We start from the raw sequence: 15,044 nt of genomic DNA on the forward strand, positions 1-15,044 counted from the left end.
ATTATCTTTCCCTTCCGATGTTCCCAAGTCGGAAATGAAGGAAGTGGGAGAAATTCAATAAGGTATGACATCGAAATTCATTGGAACGATTTTCCCATTAGCTAGAAACCCAATAACAACGCGTAGAGTCACCGTAGGACTTCGTTTCACAACAGCGATGAAATAACAGTCTCCATTCGGTTCCAGTAAAAGCTCAACTTGCCTGGGACGGCAGAACTGTTTGGGATTTTCCGCGCGGGAGGCGAACACGATCATGACAGTAGAGACATTTTGAAATACTTGGCAGTATCTCACACCACAGTTAATTCCCTGGGAAGCAAACCCATTTTACTTTTGTTTTCAACATCAATATACAGTGGGCACCGAAACAGCATTTTAACAAGCTGCAGCGTTGGAGTGGATCAGCAGAAATGGCACTGGTGGGATTCGAACCAGTTTCGAGACTGGAACCTGGATCCAGCGCCTTAGACCGCTCGGCCAAACTACAAGCCGGCCGCGCCGCCTCATTTTCTTGTATTTCCAATTGTGCTCCTGCATAACAACAGATGCAAAGTCACATGAAATGGGGTTCCATGATTCCTCTCGGACTCGCACAGCTGCTGGGATGTGCCCGGCGACAATGTCAATTTCGCAGCAGATATTGATAGCCCATCAATCCAGACAAAAATCAATGGTAAGCTGAGTCTATCTTCTCAGACTCTTTTCAGCTACAAATGTATCTGTCAGTGCGTGAGAATATGGGTTCGCTTATGATTTGGTAAAATAACCATGAGCTGCTTGACATTACGGGAATTTCCATTCTTGCTTTGCTAAATGATTTCACCCATTGCTCGAAACAGGACGACTTTCACGTTTACACGGAATACGAAACACACCGGACTACAGTGAAAATGCACAAACCTGAGCAGGCCGTGTTCCACATCATTCCGTGCAGCATAGTTTCAGTCACTGTGTCTGTTTTTTTTTTTCAGAATAAGAGTCCCAAAGAATGTTCTCCACCCTAAAACCGGAGGTAGCATTACAATCCGAGAACGACAGATCACATTGTGAGAATGCTCTGACCTCGGAGCCAGTTCGAGATGCCACTTTCCTTGCCTTTTACCTTAACCGTGCAATTTGCTGCTGAGATGTTCACTCCTGGACATGAGCCACATGGATACCAACTGAGTTGGAAACCTGTGTGGGAATCGAGGAGAAGCGACTCAATAAATTTTGCTAAATTCGGTGGTGCTTTTTAGAAATGCAGTTTCTGTTCACCTCAATCTAAAAGCCAGTTTCTGAACATAGTGACAGAAGTCAAAAGGTAATTACCTCACCCCACCCCCACTCCGGAAGAGGCGCTAACTGCCCTTGAGTGCTTTTTGTTCTCGATGTGAAGAGCTTTCACGCCTGAGTCACCTTCACTTCTCTGGTTGCTGAGTGAATCACAAAGAAGGAATTTCACCAGAGCTGCAACTGCCTCACTTCTCCACTCGCCCTCCCCGTTTACATTTTCCTGCTCGTCAGTGATTTGAAGAAAACCAAATGGAAGCGATGTCATTCTATAGCCTCTCTGTCGATTCCTCCGTTTCAGTTCCAACATGACTTAGATCTCGGGGCGGACCTTAATACTAGAGACGCTATGAATGCGCAAGTCGAAAGGTTCCTCTGAGAGTGTAATTTCTTTAATTGCTATTGTTGATTGAATGAGCCACTAACGTGCGAATTGCTCCAGAACATCTGATTCAAGACATCTGGTGCCAATTCTCGCACGTTGAATAACGATTGACAGCTTCCAAATGAGGTCTTTCTGAGACTACCTTGGGGTACATTTGACAGACAGACAAGTTCAGGAATTCGTGGTGCGCTGTGACACCAGAGCATCTGCATCTTTCCTGTCTGTGAACCGAGCCGCCTGCACAAGGAATGCAAATGCGGTACTGCTTTTCGTGGAAGGATCCGAAGGCGGTAAATACACTCTCAAACAGAGTGGCATGTAATCAGAACCAGGTTGGAGAAAAAGTTAACAACGCTTTGCACTGTAATTAAATGGAATTGCATAACATTTCACTACGAGAGCAGATTTGTTCAAGCAAATTCGAAGGCAGGTTTGCAGATGTGAAAGCATGCAAGAAAGCTCAGCTCTTGTCCATGTAAAAGGCTGCAGTTGAAGAACAAAGCAGTTTCTGCCCAGTTTCGAACTGGGGACCTTTCGCGTGTGAGGCGAACGTGATGACCACTACACTACAGAAACAAGCCACAACCGGCCGTGCGGCGGCTCCGTGGCGTGCAGCACTGAAAGCTGAATCCGTTTCACCTTTCTGTTTCCAATAGCTCGTTGTTGTCCAGCGTAATTGACATCTTGAAAACGTAAAAAAAAAGACACGTTAAATTGATGACAAAATATAGACAAAGATGTCGTCGATGTTTGTACCGTAGGGCGAGGTGGAATAGGCTGGGACGACTTTCCTTGCAGCGTAACAGCTGCGACATGACCTTATGGAAGGGTGGTAAACTGAGTATTTCCGTGTTTTACCCAAGTTGGTGTGAGTTGAAAACTCGACAGCATAGCTTTAAGGTGAGTGTGCTGAAAGTGACAAAGGACCTGAGGCACATTTCTCACAAAGAAGGTTGTGCGTGTTTGGAATGATCACCAGAGGAAGTGGAGAAGGCTATTACACTCAGAAAATTGCAAAGGTAATCGGTTGAGTTTCTTGATAGGAAGCGTTTAGAGGGATTGCGGCCAAATGCTGGGGAACGCGACTTGTTTAATTTTGGCTATGTGGTGAGCATGGACGAGGTCCACCGAAGTATCTTTTTCCACGGTGTACCCCAATAACGTCGTGTTGCTTCCACCGGCTTTAAAGGATTACTTTTTAGCGGAGCTTGCCATCGCAGTCTGTGGCACAATCATTTAGTCTGTTCGACTGCTCACGGAAAAGGTAGTATTGTGAAACACTGCAGAAACGAACGCCTTCCTTAGTTTAGCTCCGACTGACCATATTCTGTGAAATTTTCCCAGATCCTCAGCTGAGGATTTTTGCTGCTGAAAGTTACCTCAGAAACCATGTTAAATCGAAATGTATTGAGCGAATCGCAAAACAGAAAGCATTTAACACGGAACACAAACAAAACTGGCATACCTCATGCATTTTCAGACACAGAGATGCATGAATGCTAAATGTGATACAGTCTGAGGGCATGAGTCATAAAGTAATCTCACAACTAACAACAGGGCATTTCCAAACGGCTCTTTCAAACATACTGCAGCCTTAGTGCACCACCGCTTTCCAGACAATGCTGAAATGAGAGAAAGAAAGAACATAATAAGAATTGGCCGTAAAAAGTGAATTTCACCAATCACAGTCTCGATTAGATTATTTTTCCCTTCCGATGTTCCCAAGTCGGAAATGAAGGAAGTGGGAGAAATTCAATAAGGTATGACATCGAAATTCATTGGAATGATTTTCCCATTAGCTAGAAACCCAATAACAACGAGTAGAGTCACCGTAGGACTTCGTTTCACAACAGCGATGAAATAACAGTCTCCATTCGGTTCCAGTAAAAACTCAACTTGCCTGGGACGGCAGAACTGTTTGGGATTTTCCGCGCGGGAGGCGAACACGATCATGACAGTAGAGACATTTTGAAATACTTGGCAGTATCCCACACCACAGTTAATTCCCTGGGAAGCAAACCCATTTTACTTTTGTTTTCAACATCAATATACAGTGGGCACCGAAACAGCATTTTAACAAGCTGCAGCGTTGGAGTGGATCAGCAGAAATGGCACTGGTGGGATTCGAACCAGTTTCGAGACTGGAACCTGGATCCAGCGCCTTAGACCGCTCGGCCAAACTACAAGCCGGCCGCGCCGCCTCATTTTCTTGTATTTCCAATTGTGCTCCTGCATAACAACAGCTGCAAAGTCACATGAAATGGGGTTCCATGATTCCTCTCGGACTCGCACAGCTGCTGGGATGTGCCCGGCTACAATGTCAATTTCGCAGCAGATATTGATAGCCCATCAATCCAGACAAAAATCAATGGTAAGCTGAGTCTATCTTCTCAGACTCTTTTCAGCTACAAATGTATCTGTCAGTGCGTGAGAATATGGGTTCGCTTATGATTTGGTAAAATAACCATGAGCTGCTTGACATTACGGGAATTTCCATTCTTGCTTTGCTAAATGATTTCACCCATTGCTCGAAACAGGACGACTTTCACGTTTACACGGAATACGAAACACACCGGACTACAGTGAAAATGCACAAACCTGAGCAGGCCGTGTTCCACATCATACCGTGCAGCATAGTTTCAGTCACTGTGTCTGTTTTTTTTTTCAGAATAAGAGTCCCAAAGAATGTTCTCCACCCTAAAACCGGAGGTAGCATTACAATCCGAGAACGACAGATCACATTGTGAGAATGCTCTGACCTCGGAGCCAGTTCGAGATGCCACTTTCCTTGCCTTTTACCTTAACCGTGCAATTTGCTGCTGAGATGTTCACTCCTGGACATGAGCCACATGGATACCAACTGAGTTGGAAACCTGTGTGGGAATCGAGGAGAAGCGACTCAATAAATTTTGCTAAATTCGGTGGTGCTTTTTAGAAATGCAGTTTCTGTTCACCTCAATCTAAAAGCCAGTTTCTGAACATAGTGACAGAAGTCAAAAGGTAATTACCTCACCCCACCCCCACTCCGGAAGAGGCGCTAACTGCCCTTGAGTGCTTTTTGTTCTCGATGTGAAGAGCTTTCACGCCTGAGTCACCTTCACTTCTCTGGTTGCTGAGTGAATCACAAAGAAGGAATTTCACCAGAGCTGCAACTGCCTCACTTCTCCACTCGCCCTCCCCGTTTACATTTTCCTGCTCGTCAGTGATTTGAAGAAAACCAAATGGAAGCGATGTCATTCTATAGCCTCTCTGTCGATTCCTCCGTTTCAGTTCCAACATGACTTAGATCTCGGGGCGGACCTTAATACTAGAGACGCTATGAATGCGCAAGTCGAAAGGTTCCTCTGAGAGTGTAATTTCTTTAATTGCTATTGTTGATTGAATGAGCCACTAACGTGCGAATTGCTCCAGAACATCTGATTCAAGACATCTGGTGCCAATTCTCGCACGTTGAATAACGATTGACAGCTTCCAAATGAGGTCTTTCTGAGACTACCTTGGGGTACATTTGACAGACAGACAAGTTCAGGAATTCGTGGTGCGCTGTGACACCAGAGCATCTGCATCTTTCCTGTCTGTGAACCGAGCCGCCTGCACAAGGAATGCAAATGCGGTACTGCTTTTCGTGGAAGGATCCGAAGGCGGTAAATACACTCTCAAACAGAGTGGCATGTAATCAGAACCAGGTTGGAGAAAAAGTTAACAACGCTTTGCACTGTAATTAAATGGAATTGCATAACATTTCACTACGAGAGCAGATTTGTTCAAGCAAATTCGAAGGCAGGTTTGCAGATGTGAAAGCATGCAAGAAAGCTCAGCTCTTGTCCATGTAAAAGGCTGCAGTTGAAGAACAAAGCAGTTTCTGCCCAGTTTCGAACTGGGGACCTTTCGCGTGTGAGGCGAACGCGATGACCACTACACTACAGAAACAAGCCACAGCCGGCCGTGCGGCGGCTCCGTGGCGTGCAGCACTGAAAGCTGAATCCGTTTCACCTTTCTGTTTCCAATAGCTCGTTGTTGTCCAGCGTAATTGACATCTTGAAAACGTAAAAAAAAAGACACGTTAAATTGATGACAAAATATAGACAAAGATGTCGTCGATGTTTGTACCGTAGGGCGAGGTGGAATAGGCTGGGACGACTTTCCTTGCAGCGTAACAGCTGCGACATGACCTTATGGAAGGGTGGTAAACTGAGTATTTACGTGTTTTACCCAAGTTGGTGTGAGTTGAAAACTCGACAGCATAGCTTTAAGGTGAGTGTGCTGAAAGTGACAAAGGACCTGAGGCACATTTCTCACAAAGAAGGTTGTGCGTGTTTGGAATGATCACCAGAGGAAGTGGAGAAGGCTATTACACTCAGAAAATTGCAAAGGTAATCGGTTGAGTTTCTTGATAGGAAGCGTTTAAAGGGATTGCGGCCAAATGCTGGGGAACGCGACTTGTTTAATTTTGGCTATGTGGTGAGCATGGACGAGGTCCACCGAAGTATCTTTTTCCACGGTGTACCCCAATAACGTCGTGTTGCTTCCACCGGCTTTAAAGGATTACTTTTTAGCGGAGCTTGCCATCGCAGTCTGTGGCACAATCATTTAGTGTGTTCGACTGCTCACGGGAAAGGTAGTATTGTGAAACACTGCAGAAACGAACGCCTTCCTTAGTTTAGCTCCGACTGACCATATTCTGTGAAATTTTCCCAGATCCTCAGCTGAGGATTTTTGCTGCTGAAAGTTACCTCAGAAACCCTGTTAAATCGAAATGTATTGAGCGAATCGCAAAACAGAAAGCATTTAACACGGAACACAAACAAAACTGGCATACCTCATGCATTTTCAGACACAGAGATGCATGAATGCTAAATGTGATACAGTCTGAGGGCATGAGTCATAAAGTAATCTCACAACTAACAACAGGGCATTTCCAAACGGCTCTTTCAAACATACTGCAGCCTTAGTGCACCACCGCTTTCCAGACAATGCTGAAATGAGAGAAAGAAAGAACATAATAAGAATTGGCCGTAAAAAGTGAATTTCACCAATCACAGTCTCGATTAGATTATCTTTCCCTTCCGATGTTCCCAAGTCGGAAATGAAGGAAGTGGGAGAAATTCAATAAGGTATGACATCGAAATTCATTGGAACGATTTTCCCATTAGCTAGAAACCCAATAACAACGAGTAGAGTCACCGTAGGACTTCGTTTCACAACAGCGATGAAATAACAGTCTCCATTCGGTTCCAGTAAAAGCTCAACTTGCCTGGGACGGCAGAACTGTTTGGGATTTTCCGCGCGGGAGGCGAACACGATCATGACAGTAGAGACATTTTGAAATACTTGGCAGTATCCCACACCACAGTTAATTCCCTGGGAAGCAAACCCATTTTACTTTTGTTTTCAACATCAATATACAGTGGGCACCGAAACAGCATTTTAACAAGCTGCAGCGTTGGAGTGGATCAGCAGAAATGGCACTGGTGGGATTCGAACCAGTTTCGAGACTGGAACCTGGATCCAGCGCCTTAGACCGCTCGGCCAAACTACAAGCCGGCCGCGTCGCCTCATTTTCTTGTATTTCCAATTGTGCTCCTGCATAACAACAGATGCAAAGTCACATGAAATGGGGTTCCATGATTCCTCTCGGACTCGCACAGCTGCTGGGATGTGCCCGGCTACAATGTCAATTTCGCAGCAGATATTGATAGCCCATCAATCCAGACAAAAATCAATGGTAAGCTGAGTCTATCTTCTCAGACTCTTTTCAGCTACAAATGTATCTGTCAGTGCGTGAGAATATGGGTTCGCTTATGATTTGGTAAAATAACCATGAGCTGCTTGACATTACGGGAATTTCCATTCTTGCTTTGCTAAATGATTTCACCCATTGCTCGAAACAGGACGACTTTCACGTTTACACGGAATACGAAACACACCGGACTACAGTGAAAATGCACAAACCTGAGCAGGCCGTGTTCCACATCATACCGTGCAGCATAGTTTCAGTCACTGTGTCTGTTTTTTTTTCAGAATAAGAGTCCCAAAGAATGTTCTCCACCCTAAAACCGGAGGTAGCATTACAATCCGAGAACGACAGATCACATTGTGAGAATGCTCTGACCTCGGAGCCAGTTCGAGATGCCACTTTCCTTGCCTTTTACCTTAACCGTGCAATTTGCTGCTGAGATGTTCACTCCTGGACATGAGCCACATGGATACCAACTGAGTTGGAAACCTGTGTGGGAATCGAGGAGAAGCGACTCAATAAATTTTGCTAAATTCGGTGGTGCTTTTTAGAAATGCAGTTTCTGTTCACCTCAATCTAAAAGCCAGTTTCTGAACATAGTGACAGAAGTCAAAAGGTAATTACCTCACCCCACCCCCACTCCGGAAGAGGCGCTAACTGCCCTTGAGTGCTTTTTGTTCTCGATGTGAAGAGCTTTCACGCCTGAGTCACCTTCACGTCTCTGGTTGCTGAGTGAATCACAAAGAAGGAATTTCACCAGAGCTGCAACTGCCTCACTTCTCCACTCGCCCTCCCCGTTTACATTTTCCTGCTCGTCAGTGATTTGAAGAAAACCAAATGGAAGCGATGTCATTCTATAGCCTCTCTGTCGATTCCTCCGTTTCAGTTCCAACATGACTTAGATCTCGGGGCGGACCTTAATACTAGAGACGCTATGAATGCGCAAGTCGAAAGGTTCCTCTGAGAGTGTAATTTCTTTAATTGCTATTGTTGATTGAATGAGCCACTAACGTGCGAATTGCTCCAGAACATCTGATTCAAGACATCTGGTGCCAATTCTCGCACGTTGAATAACGATTGACAGCTTCCAAATGAGGTCTTTCTGAGACTACCTTGGGGTACATTTGACAGACAGACAAGTTCAGGAATTCGTGGTGCGCTGTGACACCAGAGCATCTGCATCTTTCCTGTCTGTGAACCGAGCCGCCTGCACAAGGAATGCAAATGCGGTACTGCTTTTCGCGGAAGGATCCGAAGGCGGTAAATACACTCTCAAACAGAGTGGCATGTAATCAGAACCAGGTTGGAGAAAAAGTTAACAACGCTTTGCACTGTAATTAAATGGAATTGCATAACATTTCACTACGAGAGCAGATTTGTTCAAGCAAATTCGAAGGCAGGTTTGCAGATGTGAAAGCATGCAAGAAAGCTCAGCTCTTGTCCATGTAAAAGGCTGCAGTTGAAGAACAAAGCAGTTTCTGCCCAGTTTCGAACTGGGGACCTTTCGCGTGTGAGGCGAACGTGATGACCACTACACTACAGAAACAAGCCACAGCCGGCCGTGCGGCGGCTCCGTGGCATGCAGCACTGAAAGCTGAATCCGTTTCACCTTTCTGTTTCCAATAGCTCGTTGTTGTCCAGCGTAATTGACATCTTGAAAACGTAAAAAAAAAGACACGTTAAATTGATGACAAAATATAGACAAAGATGTCGTCGATGTTTGTACCGTAGGGCGAGGTGGAATAGGCTGGGACGACTTTCCTTGCAGCGTAACAGCTGCGACATGACCTTATGGAAGGGTGGTAAACTGAGTATTTACGTGTTTTACCCAAGTTGGTGTGAGTTGAAAACTCGACAGCATAGCTTTAAGGTGAGTGTGCTGAAAGTGACAAAGGACCTGAGGCACATTTCTCACAAAGAAGGTTGTGCGTGTTTGGAATGATCACCAGAGGAAGTGGAGAAGGCTATTACACTCAGAAAATTGCAAAGGTAATCGGTTGAGTTTCTTGATAGGAAGCGTTTAAAGGGATTGCGGCCAAATGCTGGGGAACGCGACTTGTTTAATTTTGGCTATGTGGTGAGCATGGACGAGGTCCACCGAAGTATCTTTTTCCACGGTGTACCCCAATAACGTCGTGTTGCTTCCACCGGCTTTAAAGGATTACTTTTTAGCGGAGCTTGCCATCGCAGTCTGTGGCACAATCATTTAGTCTGTTCGACTGCTCACGGGAAAGGTAGTATTGTGAAACACTGCAGAAACGAACGCCTTCCTTAGTTTAGCTCCGACTGACCATATTCTGTGAAATTTTCCCAGATCCTCAGCTGAGGATTTTTGCTGCTGAAAGTTACCTCAGAAACCCTGTTAAATCGAAATGTATTGAGCGAATCGCAAAACAGAAAGCATTTAACACGGAACACAAACAAAACTGGCATACCTCATGCATTTTCAGACACAGAGATGCATGAATGCTAAATGTGATACAGTCTGAGGGCATGAGTCATAAAGTAATCTCACAACTAACAACAGGGCATTTCCAAACGGCTCTTTCAAACATACTGCAGCCTTAGTGCACCACCGCTTTCCAGACAATGCTGAAATGAGAGAAAGAAAGAACATAATAAGAATTGGCCGTAAAAAGTGAATTTCACCAATCACAGTCTCGATTAGATTATCTTTCCCTTCCGATGTTCCCAAGTCGGAAATGAAGGAAGTGGGAGAAATTCAATAAGGTATGACATCGAAATTCATTGGAACGATTTTCCCATTAGCTAGAAACCCAATAACAACGAGTAGAGTCACCGTAGGACTTCGTTTCACAACAGCGATGAAATAACAGTCTCCATTCGGTTCCAGTAAAAGCTCAACTTGCCTGGGACGGCAGAACTGTTTGGGATTTTCCGCGCGGGAGGCGAACACGATCATGACAGTAGAGACATTTTGAAATACTTGGCAGTATCCCACACCACAGTTAATTCCCTGGGAAGCAAACCCATTTTACTTTTGTTTTCAACATCAATATACAGTGGGCACCGAAACAGCATTTTAACAAGCTGCAGCGTTGGAGTGGATCAGCAGAAATGGCACTGGTGGGATTCGAACCAGTTTCGAGACTGGAACCTGGATCCAGCGCCTTAGACCGCTCGGCCAAACTACAAGCCGGCCGCGCCGCCTCATTTTCTTGTATTTCCAATTGTGCTCCTGCATAACAACAGATGCAAAGTCACATGAAATGGGGTTCCATGATTCCTCTCGGACTCGCACAGCTGCTGGGATGTGCCCGGCTACAATGTCAATTTCGCAGCAGATATTGATAGCCCATCAATCCAGACAAAAATCAATGGTAAGCTGAGTCTATCTTCTCAGACTCTTTTCAGCTACAAATGTATCTGTCAGTGCGTGAGAATATGAGTTCGCTTATGATTTGGTAAAATAACCATGAGCTGCTTGACATTACGGGAATTTCCATTCTTGCTTTGCTAAATGATTTCACCCATTGCTCGAAACAGGACGACTTTCACGTTTACACGGAATACGAAACACACCGGACTACAGTGAAAATGCACAAACCTGAGCAGGCCGTGTTCCACATCATACCGTGCAGCATAGTTTCAGTCACTGTGTCTGTTTTTTTTTTCAGAATAAGAGTCCCAAAGAATGTTCTCCACCCTAAAACCGGAGGTAGCATTACAATCCGAGAACGACAGATCACATTGTGAGAATGCTCTGACCTCGGAGCCAGTTCGAGATGCCACTTTCCTTGCCTTTTACCTTAACCGTGCAATTTGCTGCTGAGATGTTCACTCCTGGACATGAGCCACATGGATACCAACTGAGTTGGAAACCTGTGTGGGAATCGAGGAGAAGCGACTCAATAAATTTTGCTAAATTCGGTGGTGCTTTTTAGAAATGCAGTTTCTGTTCACCTCAATCTAAAAGCCAGTTTCTGAACATAGTGACAGAAGTCAAAAGGTAATTACCTCACCCCACCCCCACTCCGGAAGAGGCGCTAACTGCCCTTGAGTGCTTTTTGTTCTCGATGTGAAGAGCTTTCACGCCTGAGTCACCTTCACTTCTCTGGTTGCTGAGTGAATCACAAAGAAGGAATTTCACCAGAGCTGCAACTGCCTCACTTCTCCACTCGCCCTCCCCGTTTACATTTTCCTGCTCGTCAGTGATTTGAAGAAAACCAAATGGAAGCGATGTCATTCTATAGCCTCTCTGTCGATTCCTCCGTTTCAGTTCCAACATGACTTAGATCTCGGGGCGGACCTTAATACTAGAGACGCTATGAATGCGCAAGTCGAAAGGTTCCTCTGAGAGTGTAATTTCTTTAATTGCTATTGTTGATTGAATGAGCCACTAACGTGCGAATTGCTCCAGAACATCTGATTCAAGACATCTGGTGCCAATTCTCGCACGTTGAATAACGATTGACAGCTTCCAAATGAGGTCTTTCTGAGACTACCTTGGGGTACATTTGACAGACAGACAAGTTCAGGAATTCGTGGTGCGCTGTGACACCAGAGCATCTGCATCTTTCCTGTCTGTGAACCGAGCCGCCTGCACAAGGAATGCAAATGCGGTACTGCTTTTCGCGGAAGGATCCGAAGGCGGTAAATACACTCTCAAACAGAGTGGCATGTAATCAGAACCAGGTTGGAGAAAAAGTTAACAACGCTTTGCACTGTAATTAAATGGAATTGCATAACATTTCACTACGAGAGCAGATTTGTTCAAGCAAATTCGAAGGCAGGTTTGCAGATGTGAAAGCATGCAAGAAAGCTCAGCTCTTGTCCATGTAAAAGGCTGCAGTTGAAGAACAAAGCAGTTTCTGCCCAGTTTCGAACTGGGGACCTTTCGCGTGTGAGGCGAACGTGATGACCACTACACTACAGAAACAAGCCACAGCCGGCCGTGCGGCGGCTCCGTGGCATGCAGCACTGAAAGCTGAATCCGTTTCACCTTTCTGTTTCCAATAGCTCGTTGTTGTCCAGCGTAATTGACATCTTGAAAACGTAAAAAAAAAGACACGTTAAATTGATGACAAAATATAGACAAAGATGTCGTCGATGTTTGTACCGTAGGGCGAGGTGGAATAGGCTGGGACGACTTTCCTTGCAGCGTAACAGCTGCGACATGACCTTATGGAAGGGTGGTAAACTGAGTATTTACGTGTTTTACCCAAGTTGGTGTGAGTTGAAAACTCGACAGCATAGCTTTAAGGTGAGTGTGCTGAAAGTGACAAAGGACCTGAGGCACATTTCTCACAAAGAAGGTTGTGCGTGTTTGGAATGATCACCAGAGGAAGTGGAGAAGGCTATTACACTCAGAAAATTGCAAAGGTAATCGGTTGAGTTTCTTGATAGGAAGCGTTTAAAGGGATTGCGGCCAAATGCTGGGGAACGCGACTTGTTTAATTTTGGCTATGTGGTGAGCATGGACGAGGTCCACCGAAGTATCTTTTTCCACGGTGTACCCCAATAACGTCGTGTTGCTTCCACCGGCTTTAAAGGATTACTTTTTAGCGGAGCTTGCCATCGCAGTCTGTGGCACAATCATTTAGTCTGTTCGACTGCTCACGGGAAAGGTAGTATTGTGAAACACTGCAGAAACGAACGCCTTCCTTAGTTTAGCTCCGACTGACCATATTCTGTGAAATTTTCCCAGATCCTCAGCTGAGGATTTTTGCTGCTGAAAGTTACCTCAGAAACCCTGTTAAATCGAAATGTATTGAGCGAATCGCAAAACAGAAAGCATTTAACACGGAACACAAACAAAACTGGCATACCTCATGCATTTTCAGACACAGAGATGCATGAATGCTAAATGTGATACAGTCTGAGGGCATGAGTCATAAAGTAATCTCACAACTAACAACAGGGCATTTCCAAACGGCTCTTTCAAACATACTGCAGCCTTAGTGCACCACCGCTTTCCAGACAATGCTGAAATGAGAGAAAGAAAGAACATAATAAGAATTGGCCGTAAAAAGTGAATTTCACCAATCACAGTCTCGATTAGATTATCTTTCCCTTCCGATGTTCCCAAGTCGGAAATGAAGGAAGTGGGAGAAATTCAATAAGGTATGACATCGAAATTCATTGGAACGATTTTCCCATTAGCTAGAAACCCAATAACAACGAGTAGAGTCACCGTAGGACTTCGTTTCACAACAGCGATGAAATAACAGTCTCCATTCGGTTCCAGTAAAAGCTCAACTTGCCTGGGACGGCAGAACTGTTTGGGATTTTCCGCGCGGGAGGCGAACACGATCATGACAGTAGAGACATTTTGAAATACTTGGCAGTATCCCACACCACAGTTAATTCCCTGGGAAGCAAACCCATTTTACTTTTGTTTTCAACATCAATATACAGTGGGCACCGAAACAGCATTTTAACAAGCTGCAGCGTTGGAGTGGATCAGCAGAAATGGCACTGGTGGGATTCGAACCAGTTTCGAGACTGGAACCTGGATCCAGCGCCTTAGACCGCTCGGCCAAACTACAAGCCGGCCGCGCCGCCTCATTTTCTTGTATTTCCAATTGTGCTCCTGCATAACAACAGATGCAAAGTCACATGAAATGGGGTTCCATGATTCCTCTCGGACTCGCACAGCTGCTGGGATGTGCCCGGCTACAATGTCAATTTCGCAGCAGATATTGATAGCCCATCAATCCAGACAAAAATCAATGGTAAGCTGAGTCTATCTTCTCAGACTCTTTTCAGCTACAAATGTATCTGTCAGTGCGTGAGAATATGAGTTCGCTTATGATTTGGTAAAATAACCATGAGCTGCTTGACATTACGGGAATTTCCATTCTTGCTTTGCTAAATGATTTCACCCATTGCTCGAAACAGGACGACTTTCACGTTTACACGGAATACGAAACACACCGGACTACAGTGAAAATGCACAAACCTGAGCAGGCCGTGTTCCACATCATACCGTGCAGCATAGTTTCAGTCACTGTGTCTGTTTTTTTTTTCAGAATAAGAGTCCCAAAGAATGTTCTCCACCCTAAAACCGGAGGTAGCATTACAATCCGAGAACGACAGATCACATTGTGAGAATGCTCTGACCTCGGAGCCAGTTCGAGATGCCACTTTCCTTGCCTTTTACCTTAACCGTGCAATTTGCTGCTGAGATGTTCACTCCTGGACATGAGCCACATGGATACCAACTGAGTTGGAAACCTGTGTGGGAATCGAGGAGAAGCGACTCAATAAATTTTGCTAAATTCGGTGGTGCTTTTTAGAAATGCAGTTTCTGTTCACCTCAATCTAAAAGCCAGTTTCTGAACATAGTGACAGAAGTCAAAAGGTAATTACCTCACCCCACCCCCACTCCGGAAGAGGCGCTAACTGCCCTTGAGTGCTTTTTGTTCTCGATGTGAAGAGCTTTCACGCCTGAGTCACCTTCACTTCTCTGGTTGCTGAGTGAATCACAAAGAAGGAATTTCACCAGAGCTGCAACTGCCTCACTTCTCCACTCGCCCTCCCCGTTTACATTTTCCTGCTCGTCAGTGATTTGAAGAAAACCAAATGGAAGCGATGTCATTCTATAGCCTCTCTGTCGATTCCTCCGTTTCAGTTCCAACATGACTTAGATCTCGGGGCGGACCTTAATACTAGAGACGCTATGAATGC

The 15,044-nt window shown here is 45.1% G+C and overlaps 3 non-coding genes across 3 annotated transcripts; all 3 read right to left on the reverse strand.

The window, feature by feature from the left end:
- Positions 1-2,160: 2,160 nt before the first annotated feature.
- trnav-cac (transfer RNA valine (anticodon CAC)) lies at positions 2,161-2,233 on the reverse strand. Its single transcript has one exon. It is a non-coding gene; the product is annotated as a tRNA-Val (tRNA).
- Positions 2,234-8,867: 6,634 nt separating this feature from the next.
- trnav-cac (transfer RNA valine (anticodon CAC)) lies at positions 8,868-8,940 on the reverse strand. Its single transcript has one exon. It is a non-coding gene; the product is annotated as a tRNA-Val (tRNA).
- A 3,281-nt stretch (positions 8,941-12,221) lies between these two features.
- Positions 12,222-12,294, reverse strand: trnav-cac (transfer RNA valine (anticodon CAC)). Its single transcript has one exon. It is a non-coding gene; the product is annotated as a tRNA-Val (tRNA).
- Positions 12,295-15,044: the final 2,750 nt, after the last annotated feature.

Source organism: Chiloscyllium plagiosum, unplaced genomic scaffold (assembly GCF_037043375.1).
Source record: "Chiloscyllium plagiosum isolate Xiang-an unplaced genomic scaffold, Cpla_swu_hap1 HiC_scaffold_42, whole genome shotgun sequence".
Lineage (NCBI taxonomy): Eukaryota > Metazoa > Chordata > Chondrichthyes > Orectolobiformes > Hemiscylliidae > Chiloscyllium > Chiloscyllium plagiosum.